The sequence below is a fragment of the Anarrhichthys ocellatus genome, unplaced genomic scaffold, assembly GCF_004355925.1.
Source record: "Anarrhichthys ocellatus isolate YVR2014 unplaced genomic scaffold, GSC_Weel_1.0 scaffold52, whole genome shotgun sequence".
NCBI lineage: Eukaryota > Metazoa > Chordata > Actinopteri > Perciformes > Anarhichadidae > Anarrhichthys > Anarrhichthys ocellatus.
The window spans coordinates 2,583,881-2,593,638 of NW_022280082.1; positions in this window are offsets into that span (position 1 = coordinate 2,583,881).

Here is a 9,758-nt window from a genome sequence, read left to right on the forward strand (position 1 = left end):
TAATCCAACTCAGTTAACATGTTAAGAGAACGGAGTAGACGGCTTCTTTGAAGATAAAGTCAGTCAAGGACAAATATATTCAAATAGTCATGAATATATTATTTTGAGATTTTAAGTTTTGAGATTTCTGCTGCCACCCCAATTCAATGGAAGTGAATGGAATATGTACAGTATAATATAAACATGTCTTTCCGTGACCCATGATCTATGTTTTATTGTACGATAGCTCCAAGGGACAAAAAAGTCCGGTTCAAGAAAACAAAGGGCAAGAATTAGAGCAATAAATCTTTCTCAACATCCTAATGCTGTAATGCATGAATAAATAACTATTCAACACTCTGATAGTTTACTTTTCATTCATTACATCCAACTCAAACATTTTATATACTGTACATATTAAACAGAATATATACATATCTATTGAAACCTTGTGTTTGAACAAAAAAATATGCAGAAAGGCCGAGACTCTGGCATGAATACGTCAAAATCCTTTCCTGTCAGTTGCTTAGGTCGATCTATCCTCACAGCTTTTCATGCTGTTGCCGCCTCTTTATGTGCCGCCTGCCTCACTTACATGAGTCTCCTTGACTACCTATGAGTCAACGGATGACAAATTAAAGGAAGAAAAAAAAAAACTGAATAAATGAATGCAAATCCTTCCCAACAGGGCCCGAGGGATCACCGACTGGTTTGACGAGTGTGGATATGATTTGAATAACAGGGTCTGGTATCCAGTTATAGATCTTGAGGTTCCGGATTGAAGTGTTACACAGCGCTCTCTAACACCTTCATCAGAATAAGAGGGAATATCTTTTGGAGGAAGGATTTTCATCGCTCCAGTAGGCTACTCTTGGAGGATATAACCTTAAACAGACACTTGATGTTGTTGTTTTCCTTTAATTTGTCTAAATCCTGAAGTGATCGCTGCAAGGCCCCAGCAAAACACAGAGTTCCCTTATTTATTGAATATGGACAAATGTGTTACAAGCTGTGCATTGAAGTTGCAGTGTAATGGGCAAACGCAGGGTGTGGGTCTCTACACAAAGACATACAATACAAAGAGGATCTGTTGGCGCGCTTGCAGTCGGCGTCAAAACGCAAAAAGGAAAAGAGAGCGAAGCTTTTGAGAGGAATTTGTGATCCTCTTGCTTTTACAAATCACCAAAAATACCCATGCAAACACACACAGACAACAGCGTGTATGAGGGCTTTATTCGTTCGAGCTGAACGCCGTGCGTACACACAAAGATGTTGACTCGCAGGCAAAAAAACACACCTATTTCCCAACCCACAAAAACACACATGCACACGTCGTGCTGATACACACACACAGACAGACAGACAGACAGACAGACAGACACACACACACACACACACACACACACACACACACACACACACAATCAGTGATCCTCTCTTGGAATGCATCTGAAATGAGACAAAGAGGAAGAGGGGCTGGAGGAGGGGAATAAAAGCAGATTTTCAAGGCCTGTTCCAGCACCAGTCAGCAACTTCATTCTCCAGCCTCAGTGATGCTCTACGGCAGTGACACATGCATGCACGCACAGACACACACACACACACACACACACGCACACTTTGATGTCTTTTTTCAGATGTAAAGAAACATTATTTAGTCTTGGCTCCATGTTTCTGTTGGAAAGGACTTTTCCCAGCCTCTAAATGACACATAGGGACATGTCTAGAGAGGCATCTGCATGGAGAATGGTGCAGAGAAATAAAACCAAGTGATTTCATTCCAAGCCATTTTTTCCTGATGCTTAGTCATTATTCAAATGTACAAGCTGATGGTGAACACACAATGTGGGACCAGATTGGTTGAAATATCTCCCGCAACAATTGCATCTCTTGATCCTTGACGAGCTAGTTTGTTGATCATATCAGCATGTTGACCTTTACCACTTCACTCGCAGCAGAAAACAACAAAATGTATTTTTGATTCGCTGCATTGCGGATCGTCCCCCCAGCTGCAACAAACAGATGTTATTAAAGAACTTCTCTAAAGCGTTTTATTAATTCAGAAAGTTGACATGAGCAGCTAGGCATTTTTCTCCACATAAAAAGTCAAATGATGCTCATTTGTCTTACAGATACAAAGAAATGATAAAAAATAAAAAAAGTGCTTTCATTTTCCCCCACTGTTTTCATCGGCGAGGCCGAGCGTACGCTTTCGTCTGATCTTTGCAGAGATACAAGGATCAGACTGTTTAATTTTTTCTGTGTGTGTGTGTCTGAGCTTCACTTCCAGTGTTGGGATTACCAGTCCCTTTTGAAATGAAAGATTGAATTACTTTCTTTGAAATGAGTTTCCATAGAACTTTCTTAAAAAGGATCCAGACATGCTTCAAGAGACATTGATGAAAAAGTAATTGATGTTTATAGTAGTATCGCCATTATGCAATATTTATGGAGCATACTCTTGGTGTCAAAATCAAAAGTCCTTTGGACAATTGTAATGATTCAAACTGGAATATTAAAGAAGGTAAAGAAGATATTTGCAAAAGGAGTGGTCAACAAAAAGGACAAAAAAACCCACAAAGTTATCCCTAGATTGTGCTGTGCTAAATAACTAATATTTTAAAGACCTCACATCTGTCATGTCGTATCTTGAGTGAGTGCGCCTCAAGAGAAAAGAAGCAAAACCTTCCCTGACAGCATGGATGTATGCTTAGATCTCGAGATACTGTAATGCTTGTTAGGAGACACAATAACCTACTTAAGTGTAATCCAAGTGGGTTGGCAATAGTAGCTCCGCTTTGTTTTTGAGCCAGTGTCTCATGGAGATTTAATCTTTTTATGGCAGCTGAGGCCAGCTGTCAAGAAATCTTAGACACGATTATCACTGCAGGCTCACACTGAAAGATTATATGAGAAAAAAACAAACAAATTCAATCCTCATGAGAAATGGTCCGAGCTCAGGAATTGTCTCAGGGGATCCCATCGGGAAATTAAAGAAATGACTGTACACTGCTTTCAGAGAAACATCTCAATATATGAGGGAGTATTCCAATCAGTACTTGAAGTGGGCCGGTATACTCATCAGCGATCAGAGATCCCAATACACAAACTGCCTATTTTCTAGCGTACATGGCCCTTATTTTAGTCTATTAGAATGATACAATTAGCAAATTAGCTCTACACAGAAAGTATATTTCAGATATTTAGTCTGTACTGCTCCTTGTAGATCAGGTCAACTTAGTATACAGTATACAAATAGAGAACTTCTTTCTGTATTTTGTCTATGAAGCGCTTGGGATTGAAACTCTGCCAAGTTCACCATTATTTTGTCCAGAGTACAATTTAGTTCAGAGTAAATATAGCTGGAATCTTTTCCCACTGCCTCTCCATCTCTGGCTCTCTCAGTGTCTCTTCTCCCCCAACTGATTTGGCCTGTAGTTGTTGCAGGCCTGCGTGAGTGAATAGACCCTCGCCTCGTCAATAAAGCAATCATTAGAAGCAGATTGAGTTTGTGCTCGTGTACTGACAGCTCATTGGACGGGGTGAATGGACGAGGAGGAGGAGAGGAGCGAGGTTGAGAGGGACGCTGATGGTGAGATTCGATATTTTGATGCGTGTCAGCGGAATCTGCCTCAACCAATTTAAATGATGGGGAACGCTCATATTGTTTTTATTCAAGCCACACAGAGAAGCTGAAGTATCTTATCTTAAAGCACTCACACGCTCATATATCTGTCTCCTCCGTCTTAGCTTGCTGCTGTTTTACACGAAGCACAATGCATCTCCAGCAGCCAGTTATAATTAAAACAAAACGGGGCCAGACAATGATCAGACTTTGCAGCAGAAACATATTTTCCGACCGTCAGTAGCCCCTTCAACCCCGCTCATCCTTCTTTCCGCCTCTGCCTTAGCTGCCTCCCCGAGGCCAGACTTGCTCAGTGCTTCGCTGTGATTTTTCTGTGTTTGAAATGCAATCAGTCCCTATTCTCTGTGCACTCTCTCTCTCTCTAGCCCTCTAACAGGGAGCCAGCATCACCCCATCCACTGGAGCCCATAGTTAAAGGACAGCCGAGCAGACAGAGACCGAAGAAAACCGGGGAGTCAGGAGAAGTTTGCCATGTTTGTATGGTTGCTGTTGCTTCTATTTACAGAACCATCGTGCTTGTAACAAATGTTTAGGAAGACACAACATATTGCCTGCACCTCCTAACTGTGAGTTATCTGCTACGCTCATCTGCAACTGTCCTGTAGTGTGAATAAGGAACTGAAATGGTAATTGCTGTGAACATTTTGATTATTGCTCATCTATTTATTTTTATTTATCTAAAACAAGTCAAATTCAAAAATGGTTATTTGGGAAAATACAGGAATGGATCTGTTGGTTGGATTTTTTTCTACAAAAAACTCCCCCCGAGTGGCGACATGACCTCATTATTCTCAGCTTCTGCATGACCCTGCTACCACCACTATCACTAATACAAACAAATTCCAAGTGCACTTGTGTATAGAAAATAAACATTAAGACTTTGCCTTACAAGTCAATAAGTGGAGAGTGGTAACACAAAACTGATAAATATATGTGGGTGTATCACTACGAGCGACACCTTTCCTGTTATTTGATCTGTTAATACAAACATATTGATCACAGCAGCTTTAAAGCTCCACTAACGCTTTGTGGAGAAAACGTTTAAACATGCAGGGCAGTAAAACACCATTCACCAATCACAGTGTAAATCAAACAGCATGGATGCACAACGTCTAGTGATAATGAAGCTTTAATACAAATGTTGGACACTGTAGCAGAGTAGAGCTGGCTGTGTCAGACTCATAGTCCGAGGGTATTTAACTGCGTTCAGGTCACAAAGAAAATCCGACTTATTCTTCAAGCGTGGGTGAAACAGCCTTATGAGGAAAGTTGTAATAGTTGTAATGTATTATTCATGGGCATACATCATAACAAGTTGTTCAGGGATATGTTTCATACTGTTTCATACATATATCTGTATTTCTTACAAATGATCTTCCCTCTTTATGTGCATCTGCCATGTTAAATCACAAGAAATGAATACTTGTAACTGTGGCTGGTAAATCCTGGTTGACTTTTATTATGTCTCTCAGGTAGACCTCCCATCTCATCCTTGGGCCTCCTTTTCTGCATCTTTAATGCCAACAAAAGCATATTATACCGGGCAGAAAGTGTAAAGTGTGCATCTCCGCCACAACATAACACGTCTCAGTCAATGATATGTATCCAATAACAGTGTTTGGCCATTTCCCCCCATCGGCTCTTTTTCATGTTCCATTTAACGTGAATCCAATTTTCACACTCGCGTACAGCTATCTTGTGCATAAGAGTAATGTGTCCCCTCAAACTAAGCGATATGTCTTTGTGGACATGATGTGCTTCAGGGAGAACACGTCCCTCACACGGCATTGATCCTGAGAGGAGACATACGTTTGACATGTTCGTTTATTACCTTTACGATTCGGGCTATTCGTTCTGCAGTGTGAGCAGGGAATCTGGGCACATCTGTTTGTTTTTGGAATTCGAACTAGCCTATAGGCATGTTGCTTTATCTGTTATCGTTGTGACTGCAGGGTACTCTGAGACGCATGAACACTTTTTTTTGTGTCACGAGTACCGTTGACGATGCAGTTCGGATTGGGAACGACTCACAGAGCACAAAAGGGATGAAGGGGAGCAAGGGGAAGACAGACATGATGAATTTTATTCCTGCATTATCTTTTTTTTGACAAATTTCTTTTATTTTGATATCATGCAACAATCCCCTTGCACCATAGTACCTGTAGCAGCCACCCAGAAGCCTATTCAGAATGATGTACAATCCTAAGCAATGTGGTTATGGTGGAGGCCGACTATGGTGATACAGATCTACAAGACCGTGTGGCGAGCAGCGCCATTCGCGTACCACCTAATCTGAAAATGCTGGCTGGAAGTGTGCATTTGTCAACCGTTTTATCAAGTATGCGCGCATTCCCTCACCAATATTTCATTGAGATATGACCATGACACCAATAGCAGGCTCGGTTAATACACTGTGGCACCCCAAAAACAAGCCCCTTCTCCAGTAATCACGTACTGTAAACTGCCCCACACTCTGAATTAAAGCTCATTCACACAAAACTCAATGATTTCTAATATCACTGCCGGTCTCGACAACAGGTTAATTGGATGGCTGACCCTGCGATTGAAAAAAAGCCAACCCAGCAGTTAAAAAAACAATTTCTATCAGCAAGTGTCAGCCGTCAGTAATTTATAGATGTGTAATTCTTAAAAAGGTAAAAATGCTACGGTGTTGGTCAGCAACAGCTTCAATGCTTCTTGCTATATATTGTCAACATTTCTGGAACTGTATGAACAGGAATCTTTCACAATCTTTCTCTAATCTTAAAGTGTTTTAGTGGCCTAACCTTACCTGTAAGTGAACCACAGTTTTGCCAGAACAACAATCTATCCCAAACCTTAATCTAGGAATGACTTTGTCTGGTGATCGGATTGTGACATTAACTAACACTACTATGCTACTGAAGGTATGCTAAATGTACACAAGCGGCTTTTTAATAATTTTAACAGTGAATAAAGAGCTACCTTGCTTCAAAGGATCAGTGCTGCTCTTACATTTAATGGTGTTCTGCCTGGATCATCAGGTGATTTGTAGTCTTTAGCCTCTATCTTTATCTTTTTAATGGTTTTTTACTGCTGAGTCAGTTTGACCTCCTGGATACATCCTTCAAATACATATTGTAGACCCTTCTGTCTGCTTTTCTCTGAAATTGCTTTGTGTTTTTCCCCCCCAAAATTAGATACCATTTCTTCATGGGTTTGCAGTGAGTTGACAGTGTGGGCTCCATGCTAGCTCCAACGGCTGGACGGAGCTTAGCGAAGGGTAAGTTAAAGGGCCACTTCAGTGATCTAGTAGTGCACGCCCATAAAGTTGGCAGATCCAAAAAATAATTGTCAAAAGTTGAAGCAGCAGTGTCACGACTACGGCAGGAACTCAGTATTGTAGCCATGTGTTTGTCTCTCTTGCAGAGTTCCCTGAAGGTCTTTGTGTTTTTTGTGAGTTGCTTCTTTGCAGCCTCCTTACACACCTGCTCTGAATCAGCCTCATTAGTCCTTCCCTGTTTCCAGTATTTCCCCTGCCAATAAGCTCCCTGCCTGTTTTCCGGCCTAATCACTTCATTACCCTCACCTGAGCTTCTCCGCCCATCTCTCCACCTGCACTCCATCCGCCTTGTCTGATAACTTTGTATTCAAGTCCTAATTTACAGTTCAGTCTTTGTTGGATCCTTGGTTTTGTTCCGTTATGATCAGTTTGGCCTGGCCTGGACAGACGTGAATAAGACATTATTTCTTCAAGTTCCTGCCTGCATTCTCCTGCATTTGAACTTGATGCTGGATATCGATGGAGGGATCTGTTAAATAGTGGAGAGAGGACATTAAATCTCCAGCATATGAACACTTAACATACAGTAATCAATATGCAATTGCTATTTGCATGCAAACAAACCAATACATCTGCAGAAATTCCCTACCTTTTCTATACACCTCACATTACCTGTACACGAAGAAACCAAGTCTTCTTGCCCCAGTCAGTTCTTTGCACCGGCATCTCATTAGCTCCCATCACTGTTTTATCTAAAGGAGTGGATGACTTTCCAACAATCTAATTTCACCTCACAACACTGAAGCGTTGAGGCCCTGCTGCTCCAGTTTTACTGCACAAGAATTTTCTTTTTACATCCTGTCTACTGTGTCCTTTCATGCTACTGTGAGCTTCAGAAAATATACAGTCTACTGCACCTCTGACCACAACAACAAATCTGGCTTCAGTCCTCACTATTTCTTTTAGAATTATCAGCTTTTTAACTAAATCTACCTCTGTCTGCCCTCTGCCCTGCTGAGATGGAGTTTACATAGAAGATGCAGCCTCAAAATGCACATTTCCAGCCTGTTTTAACATTAACATTAGCCCTGTATGAGCTGACCTATGTCTCAAATACATGCAAATGACAGCGATTTGTTAAAACAAACATCAATTTACTGTACGGTCGATGCAAACTCAATTAAAGACTGTTGTATGGTTCTTATATATTTTAGGAGACTTTTTAAAAAAAACAAATATGGCAAATTCACAAACAACTTGGACTGAGAGAGACCTGATGTGCAGGAGGAAAGACATTTGTGCACCGGTCAACTGTCTGACATCTGTTCTTTTCAGTGCGTTGGCTGGTGAACAGTGTTGCTGCAAGCCTTTATGTCGCTTCCCCCATCTGGAAAGATACCAGAGTCTGACACATCTCGACTGATGGCACCATTGCACTCAGTAGTTTATGTAACAAGGCATCAGCAGTTCTCTGGCCTCTCTCCATGGCCTTTATGTCTGTTTAGTTGGCAGGGATGCCCTCCGCTGTGAAGTTTTACTTCATTCAAATTACTATGTTATATATATTTTCTTTTTATATTTATGATGCAAGTTTCGGTGTAAGATTAATATTGGTTTTAATTTAGATTCATTAGCCATAATGCTGGGGCAGCTGTACATTCACTACAGTATCTCTTAGCCCAGCTCCCCAGACATTACAAATACGCCTCTAACCTGCGGTCAGAAACCAGGGAATATCATAGCACATCACAGACGGCAGGTGTAATTAAATTAATTTGGTTTTATTACACAACCCACTACTTTCTTCCTTTCCACACTTTCTCAGGTCATGCACTGACCCTCCTTAGCCTGAGAGACATCCTGCTGTTTCTCTATACCTGCTGATCTAATTGCTTTCATGGCCATCTTTCTTATCCTAACAGGTTTTTTCTGACTATATCAAGTTTGCTGCATGCAGAGCCCTAAGCCTCACTCTCTATTGCAAGTATGCCTTTGACTGACCGCGCCAACTAGTTTTTCTCTACACTTTGAAGAGCCTTACGATTGTGTGAGCTTGTAAGTTACTATAGTATTGCAAGATTTGTTTTCTCATCTTTGGTAAAAAAAAAAAAACGTCCTTGTCATTTTCCCCTATGAGAAGCTCTTTTATTTACTCAGTGTGATATTCTTTGGAGCCAAAACGAGGTCATCAAATCATCAAATTTCTTTTGTAACTCCATATCCGAGATGCAACAGTCACATTGTCTGCATAGACACTGTTTGGTTGGAAGCACAGCTGTCCCTGCAGGCTTTCCCCACCTTTAATGCCATCAGACCAGTATGATGGCCTAATGATTACTTCTAGTACAATAGAGAAAGCATGAGGGGGTATTGTGCACCCTACAAGGATGCTACTACACTCTGTTGTATGAAGCATATTTGATTATGTTAAACACATCCTCCTACCACTTTTTTTAATGATGTTTGGAACTTGAAAAGCCTTAACCAAATGATATTTGGAATCACACTGAATGCTTTAGCAGGGTCAAAAAGCACATTTCTCCTGCTGCGCTGACTGACTTTGGAGCAAAATTATAAGGGTGTACTCCAACAGGAACAACCTGATATCTTTGCTTTTTGGTGTCAATGGATATCTGGTATTCCTTTTGACAGCCACTGCACACGAAAAATATTCCCCTAAATATTCAAAAGTGAGCCAAAAGTTTAAAAATGCTGGGGATACGCTATATTTCCGCATGTCTTACAATATTGTTTGTCCACTTATATGTGTAAGGAGTGGTTTTGGTGGTCTGTAACTCCAAATGTGTTAATGTCCAGAAAATGTAAAGGCCTTGTGTGTGTGTGTGTGTGTGTGTGTGTGTGTGTGTGTGT